Source organism: Marmota flaviventris, chromosome 9, assembly GCF_047511675.1.
Source record: "Marmota flaviventris isolate mMarFla1 chromosome 9, mMarFla1.hap1, whole genome shotgun sequence".
NCBI lineage: Eukaryota > Metazoa > Chordata > Mammalia > Rodentia > Sciuridae > Marmota > Marmota flaviventris.
The window spans coordinates 18,380,790-18,401,985 of NC_092506.1; the positions used below are offsets into that span (position 1 = coordinate 18,380,790).

At 36.1% G+C, this 21,196-nt stretch overlaps 1 pseudogene; it reads right to left on the reverse strand.

Moving 5' to 3' along the window:
• Positions 1-19,823: 19,823 nt before the first annotated feature.
• Positions 19,824-20,808, reverse strand: LOC139706978 (olfactory receptor 4C15-like; annotated as a pseudogene).
• Between the last annotated feature and the right edge of the window lie 388 nt (positions 20,809-21,196).

Here is a 21,196-nt window from a genome sequence, read left to right on the forward strand (position 1 = left end):
AGGCCTTTACTATTTTCTTATGTGTTGTACGTTTGTATACACTCTTGTGTTTTGTGTTGTATGTCTGTATGTGCGTATGTCCATATTTCTTATATGAGGAGTGCTCATGAAAAAATGGATCCGAATTATTATTATTTATTTTTATTCACGTGATTTAAATGGTTTAATTTAAATTAGGTAAACAGCTGTTAAAGATTGTTTTTAAAGGAGGTTAACAGATCTGTTTGTTTACTAGTTTAAATTAGGTAAAAGGCTGTTAAGGATTGTTTTTAAAGTAGGTTAACAGATCTGTTTGTTTACTTTCACCTTTCCTTTTCATTATATTTAATAATTCTTTTCAGGATAATGTCTCTTTAGCATCATTGCCAGAATTCCTATCTCCATCCCAGTGCCGGTGAAGAACTCAACAAGTAATGCTCAATCAAAGAGTCAACTTACTTTGGGAGGAAACTTACTTTGGGAGGAAATGGACATATTGATAGATTCCTCCGCTTTGAACTGCTTGCAGAACTTGCCTGGACTATGTAACTATCGTTTGGTGCAGCGAATTGTGGTAATGCTGGCATATCTTTGCTGATGGTGTCACTAGTGATGCAATTTTTATTTCCTTGCCAGCGCACCCCATGTTAATTGTGGTAGTGCTGACATATTTTTGCTGATGGTGTCACCAGTGATGCAAATTTTTCCCAAGGAGCCGTCAATTGGCTTGGTGTCGTGGCATTTCTGTATCCTCCTCCCTTCTGCTAGTGATGGTCTAAAATTTGGGGGCCAATGGCTTATGCTGGACCGGTAGTCAGTGACGGGTATGATCCAATTGCAGTGGTATCAACCTAAGACAGGAGGCTGACGCGTAAAGGTCAGTTTTCCGATGACGGGTAAGAACCATATGTTGAATTGGACAACCTACCAGGCACGGTCCTTAAGCCACATTGCTTGTTGTTTAATTAATCAGAAGGGGGGAGATGCTGGGAGCCATTAGCCAAGTAGGTATGACAATTTCCTTGCCAGCGTACCCCATGTTGCTGACATGTTGCAGTAACATTGAATGTAGGTGACCTTGCTCAAGGACCAAGGCAGATTAGGGTGTTCCCGGTTTTAAGATAATAGTGTTTAGGGCGTTCCCAGTTTAGGTTCCAGGTTTAAGGTTTAAGATTATTCCTGCTGGGAATAGGGCGTATCCTGCTGCCTGAGTTCCCCTGGAGTTCTCACGGGATTCAGACAGTATATTTTGGAGATAGAAGCCCAGTGGATTTGGATTTGGGCAGAGAACGCGGATTTGGGCAGAGAACGTGGATTTCCCCAGAACGTGATTGTAGACGGCTGGTGTGAGTTCGGGAATAAAGAGTTGCTGTTTGAATCTACAAGCTGTGTGGTGGCTCGTGATTGTGTGCCCAGCCAGACTGCGGCATTTGTGCCCAGCCAGACTGCGGCAAAGCCCCACACACCTTATGAGATGCAGTCATTATAAATAACAAACAGCTCTCACAAAATTTTCCAAAACTTAAAACAATAGACACCCTCAAACTTCCTGGCTCCAAATCACAGGTTATTCTCTCTACCTTTTACATCACATAGTACATTAGTCCCTTTATCAACAAGACTGCTTCGTTTGTACCCCAATGGGTGATCCTCCTAAATCAGCCATTCTCCTATCCAATGTCCAATGTGTTCCCACCTCCCAATTCCTGTACTTCCACCTTACATAAATTCTCTCAACAACTACCCCTTCATACAGCAGGACTAAATGGGTCTTTCTGGAACACTCAGTCTAACACCCACACCAACCCCACTTGCTGTCTACACCATATCATCATGGGGCCAGACTCTTATATAAACCCCCTAGGAACTCACATCTTATGCCAAAATAGTTCTCTCATGACATGTGTCAATGCTTCTACCCCAGGTCCTGTGTCTTGATCATCCTATCTCCCCATCTTGCTCTATACATTGGTTGAGATGGCTGTCCTCACGTTCCCCCAACTTAATCTAACCAGGCAGTCATTCTTCCAGTCCTCTTAGGCATTAGTCTAATATCCTCACTGGTAACCCTGGGGACAGTAGGGGGAGCCCTCGGACATAGCCTTATCTTGGCCTCCCAACTTGACCAACTTGGTGAGGAACTAGTCAGATCCATCTACACTTCAATGAGGCTATCCACCTCCTATAGACTCAGATCCTTTCCCTGAGAGAAGTCACCCTACAGAACAGGAGGGCAATAGATCTAATTACAGCAGAAAAGAGAGGTACCTGTCTTCTCCTAGAAAAATGTTGTTACCATATCAACCAATCAGGAAAGATAAAACAAAACATACAAACCCTATAGAATCTAAAAGCTAAGCTTAAACTAAAGTTCTCTGGCTAATTCCCTCTCTTTCTTTCTCACCAGCCTATGGGACCCTATCCTGACTTGGGTCTTACCCCTTCTGGGACCTCTCACTGCCATTCTCTGCCTGGTAGTTTTGTTACCATGTGTTTTCAAGATTTTACAGGAAATCATCATGGAAAGAACCAAGACCTTCAACAACCAAGTGGTCAATCAGATGCCTCTGTGAGAATATATTCAATTGACAAAAAAAAAAAAAAAAACTCCCTCTAGGACCTGCCTCTGCCTCTGCTGCCACCCCCATGCCATCAGGAAGTAGCCATAATAAGAGACCTCCATCCATAAGCCACCCTAAACCCCTGTATTAAAACAAAAAGGGAGGGATGTTGGCACAATTGCAGCCATCTTCCTTTCCCCACCCCCACTTTATGAATAATGTTTTTCTTCTTGCGTGGCGCTGGGCTCAATCCTCAGCACCACATAAAAATAAATAAACAAAATAAAGGTAATGTGTTCAACTACAATTAAAAAAAATAGAAATTTGCCAATTTTTGAGAGATAAAATCTTGTGGGTCTCTGTTCAGTGCCATGTGTGATGGAGAAAAGGGAGACCTAGCTAAAATAGTCAGCGACAGAAAGATGTTTATGAAAATCAGATATTTAAAATTAATACCACATGATGGTAACAAAACTGTTTAAAAAGTTGAGCTTCCTGGCACACTTCTGGAATCGCAGCCCCTTGGGAAACTGAGTCAGGAGAATTGCTAATTCAAAGCCAGCCTCAGCAAAAGCAAGGTGCTAAGCAACTCAGTGAAACCTTGTCCCTAAATAAAATACAAAATAGGTCTGGGGATATGGCTGAGTGGTCCAGTGCCCCTATAAATCACTGGTACTCCCCCTAAAAAAACCATAAAACCATTAAAGGTGTATTAAGAATTGTAATGCAAATAAATAAATAAATAAAATAGGTGAAGCACTTTTACAGTATGTTAAATGAGAAAAACAATAAAATTTCCAATAGCCTAGCTTATTTGCTTTGATAAATTAAATATAATGTACCTGGAAGGAAACATAAAAATGATAAAATAGTTTTAAAAAATTTTAATTGCAATATATATCTGGTTATGGTTTTAGCAATATTTAAAGTTGATCATAAGTTTAAACACAAAATACCAGATTGACCACCATCTAGAGTTCAGCAAAATAGAGTGAAGTTAAGGGAGATTGGTTTGTAGAGGAGGAAATAATTGGTTAGTATAACACAGAATTCTCATCAAAAATTTTTAACTATTGTTAACTTTCCATAAAAAGCTAAACCATGGACAGAACCCTCCCTGTCCTGAATACACTAATTCTGATATCAATTTTAAACAGATCCTCCTACAAGCAGCAGCTTATTCTGTCTGTATCTGTCCTGGAACATCCTGTGTGTGGTCTTTCCTTTCTTGATTGCTATACTACTGAAAATGCTGAAGCTGAACCTGGGATTTCTCAGGGCCCCCCCACAGCATGAACAGTGTGGACACCAGGCCATCATCTGGAGGTGACCTTGGGAAATTTGCCTCACTGAGTCCCACTACCCACATTGCCCAGTATTTCCTTCATTACCCACATTGCCCACTGTTTGCTTTCTATTCATTTTAGCAACAAAAATAACTCTATCACTAATTGTTCTGAAAATAATAGATTTTCTGCTTCAACTTAAAAGTACATAAAACATTCAAATCTATAAAAGGGATTAGTAAAGTTGTCATTGTAAGAAGTGTTTTGCAACTATATTCAAGTAGCAAATTTCAAATGCAGTTGTATAAAAAATATATGCATATCAGTCACATTTCCATCCATTTTATTATACCACGTAAATATTGCTACTACAAATTAAGAGAATGAATTAAAATCCTATTTGTAATTACCCTTTTTAATAAGTTACTTGGCCTCCATATTTTTGATTCAGGATAATAATTCATCCATAAAATATGTATTTCTTGTATATCAAGCTAAGCGTATTCATTTTTTGTGATCAGCTCAGAAATATATTCTTTTCAGACTTTAGTGCATTTTCTCTGTCATCATGGTAGCCCTAAATATTTCATTCTTTATACACTTAATATTTATGGAATTTAAGAAAAAAAAAACCCTTTTTTGTTTTCACCTTTCATCTTTATTACAGGTACATGAACCTTCTTACCTTAGTAATTGAGCTCATTTTAAAGAAGAGACTAAGTTATGTCAAGTAGGACTAAAATAGTTGAGAAATTCAGGAACTTAGATTTTCCTGGACAATTCTGAGGAGTAAATTAAAGCAGTTTTTCATTTTTATGTTTTTTAAAAAATGTTTACTGTCTTTGTATTCATTCAATTCACACTAAATATGAAAAAAATTAAAAGAACAAAATAAGATCTTTGCTTTATCACAAACATATTAGGATCCTGAAAATATGTAGGAGTCAATTTTTTTTTTCATATGGTTGAACAATTTGATCTAAATTGCTGCAGGTGAATGAGAACTTACATACTATGGATTTGACTTGGAGCATATGTTGAATTTAACACATTAATGCTTATCTGTCTTTGCTTCTACAAAACTTTCTATGGTTGAGCAGCTTGTGCTGACAAATAGTACATTCCATTTTCCAGACATATGCAAATAAAGATGAAAAATTTCCTGCTTTTTCAAAGGTCAAAAACTGTATCTTAAAAACATTTCTATAAGCTCAATTCTAAGGCATTCTTACCATGATTTAAGTCAATTTTTCTTTTTGTCATCATTGTTTTTAGGGCTATGGATTTATGAACTCAAAGCACTTAGAGAAAATTAAATGGGTATTATTAGAAGACTGTACTCCATGACTTGAGTCCTAATTTCTTTTTTTAATGTTTTCCCCTGTGCCACTTGTGAATTTGTAGCTGTGGAAATACTAAAGGCTACATGCTACGTCAATGATTGTGAATGACAGAACAATACTTGAATTTGTCATGTTTCAACTTCAATGTACTTTATAGAGCCTCAGAAAATTCCTGTTTTTGAACTTAAAACTCCAGATGGAGAGAACATTAGAAGACAAATGATAAATGAAAATTTATTAAAAACCAAAGAATATGCTGTAGGAGAACTAGAACAAAAATATGAAGTTGTTGCCTTTCTAATTATTTGTCTTTAACTTGAAGATGAAAATCTAAATGGGTCTAATTTTATCATTCTCCCTACCACCATATCCTGACTGAAAGAAATATTGGAAACATTTAAATAGCTGTTGTTATTATCAAGTGTTGTCTTATAAGATCCACATGTATTATTTATTCCCCTTGACTATCATTGAGTGTGGTAATATAACGTCCACTAAAGATGAGAATCTTACAGCCACAATAGCTAAGTAATTGGTCCAAAAATGCACAGTATTTATAGGCCAAGGACTGCGTTAAACTTGGTACACTGATCACAACACACACAGAATTTTAAACACTGCCTCACAATTTGAAATCTCTCTGAAAATGCAAAAATGTAAATTATAAATCTTACCACATACAGATTCCCTGAAAATTCTAATGATGACCACCCCGTAATCTCTGTAGAGAAAATTTCATGCAGTGGTGGCCAGAATGTGAAAGTTGTTGCCCGTTCTTCCTTGTATATGTAAGGTGTGGGGGAACATGCTCTCTGGCAGTCACGCTGGTAATGTTCTCAGTGGCTCACAATTGTGGTCTTGAACATGGTCTCAGGAAAAAGAAAAATGAATAAGAACGTAACCTCCTTGATTTCTAACTGGAATTTAAAGAGATATCCCTGAGAGCTCATGAATCTGGAGAATTGCTTCTCAGTTTTCCCCGGGGATTGGAAATTGGTTTTCCATTTGCTCACGTGTGTTTAAAATTTTATGTCCACCACCAATTAAAAGACTCCCCTGCCCATTTTAAACTGCTCTTGGGTTTCTTTGTGGAAATGAGTTCACTTTCCTTGATGCTCACAAATGGAACACTGTGCATGTGGGGATGAAATGTAGGGTCTGATTGTAAAAGTGGGGCAAGATGCCAGTGTCCTTATTAAATGCAATAACTAAGATCTAGGACAAGACAGCATTAATCCACGAGGACAATGCGTGTTGTACTGGGACTGGGCAGCAACATGTGCTTGTTAAAGAGAAATATTTCTGTTAACATATGGAAATTTTTATGTTAATCTAATTGCTTTTTTTCCTCTCAGAAATTGATTTTCAGATTCTGTAACTTTCAAACTAAAAGCACAATTTCTGAAGGATAAAATAATTATCTCTTTTCATTTTATTTGAAAAGAATGTAGGATAGTTCTATTGGATGAAAATGAACATAGCTTTTAATACTGAAGCTTCAGGGGAAAATGGTACCTAGCTCCTCAGGTCCCTTTGGGTTGGACCACACTAAAACAATGGCTTCTTTGTATAGTCTTTATATGAATATCCTACCTTTAAGAATATCCTTCTTTCATTTTTGTTTCAACATCTTTCATTTATTCTATTTTACCATGTTTTGTGACACAAGATGGTATCATTTCTATTTGTGTGCTTCAGCCTAAACTAGGAGATAGAGACTAGCAGAGACAAAACTTCCAGAACCAGAATCCAAGCTTTTGTACAACATGGAAATTTCTAACACTCTGCCCCACACTGGCATGCAAAGTGTCACACTGTCACCTTCCAGGTGGAGCCAACCTAAACCCAAGAACCCACAGACAGACAATGAAGAAAACCCCTGACTTGTTCAGAACACCTACTGCCTACCCTGGATGCAAACTTCAGGATGAGTCAGCCTGACCGGCACGTCATATGTATATTTGAAAATGATAGCAGGGAAGACATAGGAATATTAAATAACAGTGGGAGAATTCAGAGCCAAAAGGAAAAAAAAAAGTTATTTTCAGTGAAAGGAAGACAAAGAATAATAATCAGGGTATAAAATAAAGAAAACCCCATAGTACAAGGATGGGCAAAAGATTCATGGTAAGAATACGAGTAATTTGAGATTGGAGAACACTATGAGATTTTGAGCAAAATTATGATTTTATCTGACTTGTGATGTAACACAATATAATTCCTAAGTAATTTCATTCCTTAAACTTGAAATACCAAATATATTAAAATATTATCTTGTTTTAAAGTTCTTTTTACTCTCTGTTGCCTCTGGATTTCCTCTTTAGAATGGAGAGGAGTCAGCTCTCTATATTTGCAGTCGGTCCTGGTTTTGTTGGCTGTGCCCTTCATCAATTCCCTTTGATTGAACTTGAATAAGAAATACTCATTGTTGAGACCCCATGACATCTGCCTCATTTTGCCCTCTGAAGTTTATTTGACATAAAGTTGTGCTGAACAAAGAGAACATCATCAAAGGTAGGCAGCGCTGGGCCATCAGGGTTTATCTGTTATGAAATTCAAGAATGATTAAACCAGTAGAGATGGTAATGGACCCACCTTAAAGAACATGGTCACAGCATACAGGAAATCCACAATGAAGGTTCCACTAATGTTCTTCTGGATGCCTCTCCTGAGTTCTGGTTGGTTTTTCTCCAGCATCACTGAGATCAATATCCTAAATCAAAATTTCTTTGCACTTGAAATACTTTAAGTATCTGTCTCTAAGATACTTTTTTAAAATCCATGCACAAGTTTTATCAAACATGGAGTCAGCAGCCTGCAATCTGACACGTATTTTTTATTTCCATTTAAAAAATATTAAATTTTAAGTAAGCATAAAATTCAAATTACACAATAGGATGTTGACTTGCCAACTTGAGTAGATACCTGAAAAGATAGTGAACAACATTGTCTCTGACCCCACAGTACTGATATTTTTATAGAATTGTTTCCACTTTTGAGATAATGAGGATCCCATCAAGTTTTTTGTTTAAGCCCATTTTGAATTTGTTACTCATTACATTATTATTTTTGAAGTTTAATAATTATGCTTTTCATCAGAAACCACCACTAATCTCTTCCACTTTCCTCATAGCATTTTTCATTTCCATTTTTCTAAAAGTATAAGTCAAAGGATTGAGCAAGGAGTATAGTATGGTGTAAAATATTGCCATCATTTTGTCAAATGTAAAATTAGAAGGAGGTCTTGCATATGTAAATATTCATGGGACAAAGAACAAAATCACAACAGCAAAATGAGCTTCACAGGTGGATAGGGCTTCCCTCTGCCCTTCAGAATCAAGGGTTCTCAGAGACAGCAAGATTATACCACAGGAGACAAGCAACATGGTGAATATTATAATGCAGATAAACCCACTGTTAGCAACCACAAAATGTCCAAAGATGTGTCCGTGCAGTCCAGCTCCAGTAATGGGTACAAGTCACAGAAGAAATGATCAATGTCATTGAGGTCACTAAAGGGCAGCTGGAATGTAAAGAGAATCTGTATGATGGAATGCAAGAAGCCCCCTGTCCAGGCCATCCTCACCAGAATGCCACAGAGCGTTCAGTTTATAAAGGAAGAGTAGTGCAAACGCTTGAAAATCCACATAGCAGTCATAAGTTATGGACATGAGGACAATCACCTCTGCTCCAGCAAGAAAGTGCTCAGCAAAAAGTTGAATCATGGTTTTGTAAGAGATGGTTTCCCTTACTTGCAAAACAGGTGGCCTCACCCACAGAAAGCTTTTCCATGAGTTCTCCCGATAAATACTTCCAACTCTTGTAATCATTTGCCTCCATTTGACACAGCTTCAAAAAGTGACTGTGTCCTCACCTGTGCATATGACAGAAATGCAAATAGCATTTGTGTCTGTGAATATTTATATGTACATATATGCATACATAAGGATTTTTGTTGTTAAAATAAGGGAACAAAACAATAATTGGGTATATTCAAGAATGAAAAATGGGCCAATTTTTATGACTTCCCTTTAGAGCCAACAGAAACAACTAGAAATATTAATAAAGCTGACATGCACAACTCTGTGCCTTAGCACATGTCCTCTGCTGACTTGACAGCAGCCACTGTCACTGTGCTTTCATTTTATTCCTCACTGAGGTCTGGACAGTGAGCTCTGTGTCCACCGCTCACATGGTATCACCAAGAAAACGAGAGTATACAACAAATGCTACAAGGTCACTGGATCAGACAACAGCCCTAGAAGATCAATATATAATTGAGCAGGGATCAGTTTGGCCAAGAGCCAAAGCAGGAAAGGCAAAGGATGAGGAAGAACGTCTGTTCCACTCTTGCACAGACTTGGCTTCCAAACTTTATGAGACTCAGACTAGGTTATTTATAGCTCTCAAAAAATCTAAAAGCCTTAAGTTTATGCTCTGTCAATGAATTTAATAGGAAGAGCTATCTGCCCCGTTCTTGTGAGAGTCCAATGAGGCCATCCACTAGAAATATCAATGCAGTCAGAAGTGCAGAATGTCCTGCCACAGCCAGGGACACAGAGCACAAATGACAACCTGAGTGGCAGAGATTATAGATATACATCACCATTCTCTGCAAAGTCTTGAATTATTTCACATGGTAACATAAGAAAACAGTATTCAAGGAAATAAAGTGAGTAACATAGTGGAACCCTCTACACCATCTTATTTCTGTTAATCGAAAATTATTCCAAATAAATAATTAAGCAAAAGGAAAAAAATTGTTCATTTTTTTAAATCAAAAATGTAGTAATCCCAGTTTCATGGTTAATAGGAATGACCTACCATGCCTAAACTTTCTGATCTAAAAAAGAGTAAACCAAAGGAAGATGTGAACATTTATATGTCAGCAATATTTTAAGAAGTGTTTGCATAAACAAAATGAGATAAAACTGAACAAGTCAAAAGAATAATATGTCTTTTTAAACTCATCCTTTAAAAAATGACTCCTGAGGGCTGGAGTTGTGGCTGAGCAGTACAGCACTTGCCTAGCATGTGTGAGGCACTGGGTTCTATCCTCAGCACCACACAAAAATAAATAAACAAAATAAAGGCATTGTGTGCATCTTAAAAAAAAAAAAAAAAATGACCCCTCACTGGGTGTGGCTCACTTACTGTGCCTCAGGGAGGGTGAAGCAGGAGATTTGCAAGTTCAAACCAGCCTCAGCAAAAGTGAGGTATAAGCAACTCAGTGAGATCCTGTTTCTAAACAAAATGCAAAATAAGGCTAGGGATGTGGCTCAGTGGCAGAGTGCCCTGAGTTACATTTCTGGTACACCCCCCCCACAAAAAATGACTCCTGCTCCAAAATGGAAACAAAATTGATTCATTAATGTAATACTTCTGAAAAATATATTAGTAAATGATTCCAGAATCATAAGTATGCCTGCATTGGTTATACTAGTAGCCCCAAGCAGATAAATTTATTCTAATAACAAAAAGAGAAGGGGAAATTTTACATTGGAAAATTATACAGTGTTAATTTTGGAAATAGAGAAATATCTAAAATATTCAGCAATTAAGATGTTCATATAAATATGGCTGTTACAAATTGTCATCACAAGATACTGTCAATAAAAAAGTCATAACATGAGGAGATAAAATATGAAGTATTTTATAACATGAGAAATGCAAAAGAAAAAAATCAGTGACAATTTATAAATATTTTAAATATAATTTATAATTTAGAAGGGAACATATAACAATGGCAGACTATTTGAAATATGTGTTTTGTTACTATTATAGTAATATTTAGAATTAAATATGAAGATTAAAATCCTAAACATCAATTTTCCTTAAAGTTCAGAAATAAAGTATGAACTGTATGGTTAATTTATTTGCAAAGGTGGAACTAACAAGCTAAAATAACCTAGAGTCTTAAAATAAAATTTTAAACTACTGAAAACTTTCTATAAATGATCACACCATGGACCCAACCCTCTCTAACCTCCATATATTCTTCAATATCAATTTTAGGTATATTATAATGTAGGTCAAATTTTCATATATTTTATTAAATAGTTATTTTTACAAATTAAAAAATAAATTAAGATCCTACTTGTAATTAACATTTATGTTAAATTTCTTAAATTTAGCATATATTTGATCTAGGATTCTTCTTCTCCAATTAAATATTTACCACTTGTCCTGCCTAATCAAGCATGTCTTGTCTAATTAAGCATATTCCCTTTTCTGGCTACCTAAGATATACATTCTTTTCGGACAGCTGATTCTTTCCTTTCTCCTCACTGTAGTTGTGCTGATTTCCCTAGATGTCTCAACATTTATACTTAATGTGGGTGAGAAAATATCCATTCTCTCTGGTTTCCTTCTCAACAGATACCTGAACCTCCTTTTCTGTTGTCTGAGTGATTTAGCTAATTGCAAGGGTGAGACCAAGCTATGACAACTAGTCCTGAAAATCAGTTCTGAAAATCAGCCACTTGGATTTTACTGAACAAATCTGCAGCAAGAGCCCAATGCAATCTATGACATCAAGCACACTTAGCAAATTACATAGTTAAATCAGAAGCTTCCAAATGAGTCCCTTTTTCTCATTTTTAATGTCCTTCCCTGTGCCATTTGTTAGTCTGTGGTTATGACAATAGTGAGTTTCATATTTTCTCTATCAGTATCTATGGTTGGTACAGTAGTACTTAAATGTATCATTCTCCCACATCTGTACTTTGATACAGATTGATAATATTCACCTTATAATTAGGATGGAAGTATCACTAGAGGATAAATGAGAATGTATTTAGAAGGAACAAATAAGAGTTTATTGGAGAAGTAGTAGAAAAATATTCACTTGAAATCCTAAATTATTCAGTTTTTACTCAAAGATAAAAAGCTGAGTATGAATTTAATTTCATAGGAGCTCCAAAAGCAGAGGAAGGAAGAGGAGAAAAATAGGAGAAAGATTTGAATTTTGTAACAACTGCTGTCTATTGGGTCCTTTCAGCCGTGCAGTGTTGTCCTATCAGCTCCACCTGCATTGTTTCATCCCCTGCTGCATCCCTTCATCTTGGAAGAATCCCCACTAAACATGAGGGGTTTGGGAGCCACAGATGTTATACAGCTAACTCAAGTACACACAGTTATTCAGCAAAAGGACAGTGCATGACATTAACCATGAGAACATGACCACAACACCTGCACTTTGAAGCACTACATCACCATTGAAAAACCTTTCTGAAAATTCAGAAGTGTGAATTAGAAATCTCACCATGCATCAGTCCCTCAAACATTCTGGTAATGGCCAAAGAGTGATGCTCTTTTTTCCCAACTCTTCCTTCTACATTTAATAGAAGAAGAACACCTTTGGCAGTCGAAGGGGAGAATGTTCCCAGTGCTGCTAAAGTGCTGCCTTGAAACAAAGCAATATCTTAAAACAAAAGAAAATGAAGTAAATTTTCTGTCTTGGCTTCTGACTGGAATTTAAAGAGACTCCCTGAGAGGCCATGAGCCTTCAGATTACCTTCTCAGTCTCCCAAGGGAATGAAATTTTCCCATTAGCCCGATTAACACAATTTTATGTGGCTTTTCACTTGCTCAAGCATTTACAAAATTTTTTTGCCCCTGCATAACAGGGTTTTTTTCCTTATTTTTTTTAATCCTCTTGGGCTAATAAAAGATGATTTCATGTCTTATCTTACTCAGGAATATAGTAGAATGCATAACAGGATGGGACATAGTACCTCTTTGCAGTATTCCGGGAAAGAACTCTTATATTACTAAGTATAAGAGTTGAGTTCTGTGATAGGAAATCCTTTCATCAGTCCATGAAGAAAATGCATACTGTTTATGGACTAATGTAGCAAGGAGTGCTTATTAGAGAAAAGCATTTTACATAAAAGTACATTGAGGGTATACATTAATTTAAATTTTTTCTTAAAATAAATAAGGAGAATCCATAATGTTAAAACTAAAAACATGATTTCTGGAGTATAAGGATTTTTTTTCTCTTTTAATCTGGATGATGATAAGGCATATCTGTGTGGTGTAAGGGAATACAGCATGGAGACTAATGCTCAAGGGAAAACTCAGAAGCAGCTAGCTCCTCAGACCCTTTAGGAGGACCCACAATGAACAATTTGCTACTTTATACAGTTTTAATCATTGTGTCCTATTTTTTATTTCTGTTCATTCCCCAAAGGAAAAAAAATTAGAATCAAAGTGATTTATGAAAAAAGAGTTAAGGCTCAGAAGCACCATTGTTAATCATTCATACAATTAAGAAGCAAGTGTTATTTTCTGTTAATTGAAATTCAACATGTGAGTACTGATACGGAAGAATTTCCTGACATGGATCACACTCCTGGTCAGGGTGATATTTCAAAAATGCCCTTCAGTGATGAGATGCTACCTACACATCTGGACTTCCACATGCCACTTCCACTGTAGTCTTTTCCTTGCTTTGCTTAATCCTTTATTTCTTTCTGTTAGAAAAATAGAGTTGGATAAAAGGGAAATTATATCACAAAGATAGAGTAGTGCAGGTCATGAAATGTATACTATTTGCACAATTGTAAAAAATAGGGTGATTATTTGTTTATTTTGACTCAGAAAAGAAACAGAGACAGAGGGAGGCACAGAGAAAGAAATGTGAATGCAGGAGGTGTGGGGTAGCAATTTGCTCTTCCATGATTTAGCCAATATTTCATTCTTCCCCATGCATTTTATGCTCATTGGCAATATATTTTATGAGTTAGATCATTCTGACATTCTTTTTTCTTTTTATGCTTTTGTTAGTACACTGTATTTAGATATACTAGTGGAGTTCATTCTGACATAATCATAAATGCATATAATCTAGTTTGCTCAACTTCAATCACAGTACTGCCCTTTTCCCTCCCTTCTTCCTTCCCCCTCATACTCTTCTTCTATCATACTGGTCTTCTTTACATTTATTTATCATTTTTAAATTCCACCTTTAGCATAAAATTTGAAAATGATAAAAGATTTCTTCAGAATTATTTGATTTGGGGAAAATCTCTTCTTAAGAATTCTTTATGACTTACTTTATAGCTATAAGTAAGCAGTAAACTAAGTTATTACATTGAATAGACTCAGTCCTCCATTTCTTCTGACAATTTTTTTTTCTTTAATTACCAAGGCCATTTTTCAAACACAGGCACACATCCAAACATATTTGAGGACTGCCTGATCACTTTTTGTGAAAAGATGCTTAGTCATTATGAGGGGGAGAAATGGGTGCTACCAATTCATTAGAAAATGATTGTTGGTAAAATCAGGGCCTCTCTTGTGATGTGCAGGGTCAGCCAAATGTTCTTATAGGAATGGTCTTTATATAATCAGCAGGATGTAAAGAATAACAAACAATTTGACTAAAGAGTGTATTTTTTAAATTCTTGAAACAGTGTCAGATGTAGTGATTTGTAGATGAAGTGAGCAAACAGGAGGAATGGATCAGAGAATGTGAAGACTCTTCCTGCTGAGTGGGCATGTCTCCATCATGTCCAGGAATCATCTCTTCTTTTTCTCTGCAGAATCTGTTTATGTTGAAATAATGACTCTGAAGCTCCTTTATTACCATTTTAAACTCCATTTTCATCACACTCAATCATCCTATCATTTATTGGGCTGCCCAAGATTACTGTCCTCCAGGGACTCTCTTTCATGTTCTTTTTTGGTAATGATCACAGACAAAAATACAATGACCAGAGGATGGAAAAAGAGATGTGAACAATAACTCCTTTCTTGTTCATGGAAAATTGAGCATTTAGAATTTTTTAGTACAAGAATAAAACTACACATCTGGTCATATTGTTTCTTGAAACCTTTAGCCTTTTTTTCTGCAACATGGTATTTTAATCACTGCATGCCATAATGTGATATTTGGTGAATGTGTCCACAGCCCTGCAGCCACACACTGCAACTAAAGCAGGAAGAAAGATTAGTCAGATAATTTAAAATCTTGAAAACTTTAATTCACATAATCAGGTTTCCAAATAGACACTCAGACATATTTAAAAAAAATCATATTGAGAAGTGTGTTATCTCAATGATCAGAATGTACTCTGAAGCCACACTTCCTCCGGTCAAACCACACTCAACTGCCCACCAAAGATCTGACATTCATCCAGCCCCTTGACCTTCACCTGTGGAACATCAATGATTCTAAAACCTACCTTTAAGCGATTCTAGGAAAGCTAGACAATTCAATATGTGCAAAGTGTATAGAAGATGTGGCTGTGCACTGTGTGCAACTGGAGTAATTACCATCATTATGACTATTAGTACTGAAACGGTGAAACAGTGTTTTCGTAGACATAATTTTTATTTCTCAAAATGGTAACTTCAGTTATTCACTTACCAATAATACATCTACAATACTGTTTTAAACCATGAAATTCTTCTCATGAGTGACATAATTTATAACGGTACCATAGATCATCCTAGTTTTTTCACAATGATTAGAAGATATGAATGACAGCTCCAAATACCTTTAGTAAATATAAAAAATAAAATTAATTTTAAAAGATTGGCATGGGCAGAAAGAAAAATCATAATGCTTTCTTGAACAGATAGAGCAACATGAAAACTCTAATTAAGCAGACTCCATGGTCATAAAAGGAAAATTTGGAAATAAGTTGTCTTCTTAGCTGTAGACCATGAAAACAAGGTTAGGAAATTTTTATTTATGTTCATTAGTGAAGGATAAAATTCAGAAGCATAGAAATATGTTAGAGTCTTCATCAAGATATCTGAGAGCAAAAATCACCCTGACTTATTTAATCAAATTTTTCCTTCCTTTAAAACCTAAATTATACAAAATTGGACTTTGAGGTTACCCATAGCAAAGAGCCTACCTCCTTCAGATGCCAGAGAACCACAAAGATATCCATCTTTCTGTTTCCTGCAGTTAGTAATTCAGTACAAAATACAAGCAGACTCATGGTGGTCCCAAAATAAAGACTGGCATGCATGGCATTCCAAACCTGATGCCTCAATGCCAATGTGTTTCTTATAGAAGACTCAAAAGAGCTTACTCTCAAGTTCTTCTCTGTGGAGTACATAAAAACTAAATATTTTCCCTCAGCTATAAGAGAATAGTTTATATTACTAAATACAGAAATGTTTTGCACAGTGTTTGGTAATCATAAATTCTTTTAAAAAATGTTCACACAACTTAGTGGCAGAAAAAAAAACCTCTCAATTGGGGTGAGAAACCCATGTGATGTTATTGTGAAAATCAATAGATCATGAAGACCAAATATTCAAGCCAACATATCTAAATTCCAATGTGGTAGTTGCCAATCCTAGAATACTTTAAGTAGATTCTCAGAGGGCTTTATTGAGATGCTTATTTTATTTCTCTAAAGAAAAAAATTCAGGTATTAACTATTCTCTCTTTTCCCACCCTCTCCTATTTTTTTTTTTTACTTCATTCCTATCATTTGAAAAGAAAAAGTGAGCTGGCACAGTAATGCACACCTGTAATCCCAAGGACTCAGAAGGAAAAGGCAGGAGGATCACAAATTCAAAGCCAGCCTCAGCAAATTAACAAGGCCCTAAGAAACTTAGCAAGACCCTGTTTCAAAATAAAAAAGGAAAAAGAAAAGAGCTGAAGATAGGGCTGAGTGAACCTGCACCCCTGGGTTCAAACCCTGATACCAAAATTAACTAAATAAATGTGTGTGTGTGTGTGTGTGTGTGTGTGTGTGTGTGTGTGTGCGGTGTGTGTTTGTATACATATATATATGCATTTGAAAATATGATGATTCATAAACATGGTATAATAATTACTACAGTTCTCAAATGAACTGGTTGAGATGCCTACTATGACTTTCAAAGCTCCTTGTACCATAAGCCTTTCCACTTTTTCTCCTAGAACTTGAGATCATCCATGTTCCAAGCTAACAATTGTTTTTCCTCCTGAATATATTCCCTGATTGCTCCATGTCTCACACCATCAACCCTTTTTCTACTCTCACCTCCACTTTCCATTTCTGCTGTGGACATAGCACCAGATTAAATACCAGCTTCTCAGAAAAGCCATTCCAGATTGCACCAAGTGGGTAACTTACTTGCGAATGTCATCAAGTATTAAACTGTGTGCATATTTATTGAATCATATAATCTGTAAGATATCATTCTTTCATTTTTACTTCAACATTACTCATCTAAACTATTTTACAATATATTAAAACCACAATGCACAGGTCATGTGAAAGTGAGTGGTAGAGTTTTATAGGGAGCAATCAGAGATCCAGGATGAGAACTTGCATTTTCAAACTCCCTGAAATGACTCTCTTAATACACCATCCCTATGCCATGCAAAGCCCACATTTTAAGCATCCAGGTGGGGCCAATATAAATCTAAGAAACCATAAAAAGATTAGAGAAGAAACCACTGGCCTTTTCATCCTGACTACAGTATTGGATGCAATCTTCAGGATGAGTCAAAAAGAATATCAGTTTATACACATATTTGAAAAATAATGGGGAAAAAATATTTAAATGATTAGAGGACAAGGGGAGGAGTCAGAGCCAAAAGGAAAATGACATTTTTACTAAGAACCACAGAAGAAAGGTAACCTGGGAATCAGAAAGAATATTAACCACAGTGCAAGAGTGAGCCATGATCCATAGTAGACAAAGCATAGTTTAGGAGGGAAAACCTAAATAAGACATTGAATAAAGTCAAGAAAGTATCTGACTTATGATTTCACAAAATGTCACTTCTGAATAATATTTTAAAATTAGGATCTTGTTCTGTGTGTATTGTCTTCTCTTGGATATCCAGAGACATTTTCCTTAATTCACACTTTTTACATAATCATAATGTGTTTCTGAAAACTATTTGAATAATTACAAAAATTATTATTACTAAAATTATAATTAGCATAACATTCTAATGGCCTAAAAGTTGAAAAGACTGAAATGAGCTTCACCATGCCAAAGTAATCAACATAGAAAACAAAATGGAAAACCCAAGCAACCATTGTTCGGGGGAGAATTTTGAATTACTGTTGTTCAATAAACTAGTGGGAATGAAAGGGTTGGGTAGATGTCTTTCAGTATTTGTTTATTCCCCTGCTGAATATTAGTGAATTTTCACCTTGTATATAACTACAAAATCCATGATGAAATAAATGTTAGGCATTAAAATAATTTTAAAATGCTTGAATTTGAGCATATGGTAGAGCAGACATGAATTGGTGTTGGTCAGTGAAACTGGCCAGAATAGTGTTTTATTTTATAGCTACATTTCAAATCTTGGCTTCATAGGTACATAAAGCAATGGAGCCAATCTAGCAGATCTATGATTCTTGAGCTAGTTCTTAGGGATAAATGAAGTAAAATATGAGGAACTTGGAAGGCAGAGGGCATGAAGAAGCTATTCCTACTCTGAAGACAGGCAGATGTGAAGAAAGGAAAAGGTGAAGGAGAAGCACATTTGCATGTCTGAGCCTTGTCACACTCTTAGTCTCCTGCAGGACACCCACATTGTCCAGGTGAGGATTTAGACTAACAATGTAATACTTGAAGTATATTTTCAGGGGTGATCAATGAAGTTACTAGTATCATTTGCATGTCTATTATGAGAAAGACTACTAATATGATCTTTTACTTTGAGGGTGGCATGAAAATTTAAGGAGAGGAAAAAAAAGAGAGGTTATTTACTATTTTTACCCATAATACTAAACTGGCATGTCATGAGTGTTTTGTCCATTTTTTGTTTTTGTTTTTGTTTTTCTGGAAAAAAAATAAATAAATATTAAACTCAATAAATTTGCTACCTCTTACACTTGACAACCTGAGACTAATAAAGCATAGTAATAAAACCAAGTATTTTTATAAATTGGAATGATCTCTTTATTGTTAACTGCTCAAATGAATTATTTGCACTTGGGAACATGAACTCAGGAAAATGAAAATCACCAAGTAAACTGTAGTCAATACTCTTTTGAAAATCTACATTTACATCTGGTTCTTCTGGTTTCTATTCCCTCTGTGGGAGTGTGGGGAAAATGTGCCCACTACACCTGTAGCTTTGTCCTGATATACCTAGTAGTGCATTGTCTCAGAAATTAACTTTGATTGTAATGCTGACCCTCCTGTGGAATAGCTCCAACTTCTCTGCAGTAGCTGATTGGTATGAGGTGGTCACTTGACCCAAGGGACCACTACCATAGGCAGCAGTGAACCAATCAGATGTTATCTCTCAAATTCAAGAAGTGTCTCAACTCTAGCATATGATGCTGGATCCACATTTAAGATGAAGTGTGCCTTAAAAGAGCGTCTCTTTGATATTCTTAAATCCTGATGTTCTACATCAGAATCAATGACTTCAGTATCAGAGAACATTCTGATACTGAACATTCTTTTCACTTCAAATGTTCTAATTTCTAATATTTTCTTCCACAGATATTTTTCTGTTTAACAAAGCATAATATGAATGGAAATCATTTTTATAAATTAAATTCTTTTCAATTTTTAATAAATTTAAGAAAATATAAAATTGAACTATCTTTAATTTTCATATGACAGCTATTGAGTAGGCAACACTTACTCCCCCTCTCAGTATAATATCTTCTTAGAATTATGTAATCTCTTTCCATATAAGGAATATGCCCAAAATTGTCTAACTAAATAATAACTTCTTTATACTCTACATCATACTTTTTATACTGTAATATAATATATTTATCAGAAACCACCAAGTCTCTTCCACAATTTCCTCATGGCACCTTTCATTTCCTTGTTTCTCAAAGTATAAACCAAAGGATTGAGCAAGGGAGTGAAGACAGTGTAAAACATTTCCACTTCTTTATCAAAAGAGAAGGTAGACAGAGGCCGTGCATATATAAATATGCATGGGACAAAGAACAAAACCACAACAGTAATGTGAGATCCACAGGTGGACAGAGCTTTCCTCCGCCCTTCAGCACTGTGTTTTCTCAGGGAGAACAAGATGACCCCATAAGAGACCAGCAACAAGGAGAAGTTGACGATGCAGATTAACCCACTGTTGGCGATCACCAGAAGGCCTAGGACACGAGTGTCAGTGCAGGCCAGCTCCAGTAATGGGTACAACTCACATATGAAATGATCAATGACATTAGAGCCACAAAAGGGAAGGTTGAAAGTGAGCAGAACCAGTGTGATGGCATGCAAGAAGCCACCTATCCAGGAAACCCCCACCAGAATGCCACAGAGCCTCCAGTTCATGATGGCAGAGTAGTGCAAAGGCTTGCAAATGGCCACATAGCGGTCATAGGCCATGGCTGAGAGGATAATCACCTCTACCCCACCAAATAAGTGTTCAGTAAAAAGTTGAATCATGCATCCTTCAAATGTGATGACTTTCCTTTTACGGATGGAGACCACAACCATCTTTGGTGTGATGACAGAGGAGTAGCAGGCATCCAGGAAGGACAAGACTGCCAAGAAGAAGTACATGGGGGAGCCCAGCAGTGCAGGGCTACAGAGGATAGTCACTACAATCAACATATTGCCTACAACAGTCGCAATGTAGACCAACAAAAACACAACAAATAATATTTTCTGAATAGTAGGATTTTGTGAAAGCCCCATGAAGATAAATTCAGTTATGAAGCTTTGATTTTTCATGATCTTATGAAATGGTTAACATTAAACTGATGATGTGGTTCTGCAAGTAGAATAAAAATTGCATCAAACTAGTTTTAATGGTAATAGTCACACCAACAAGCTGTTATTTACTTACGATTTATTTTTATACCAATAATTGGAACTTGTGGTGTATAAGCACTAAGACACACTGTGCCAGCTCTTTTTTAATTTTTTGAGACAAAATCTCACTAAGTGTCTTAGGGTCTTGTGAAGTTGCTAAGACCAGCTTTGAACTTGCAATCCTCCTGTTTTCACCTTCTGAGACTCTGGAATTATAGGAGTATACCGCCTGCAGACTACTTATAAGTATTTTAATATTATTGTGAGTACAGCTTATTGAGTTATTATCACTGAGAAAAAAAATGTG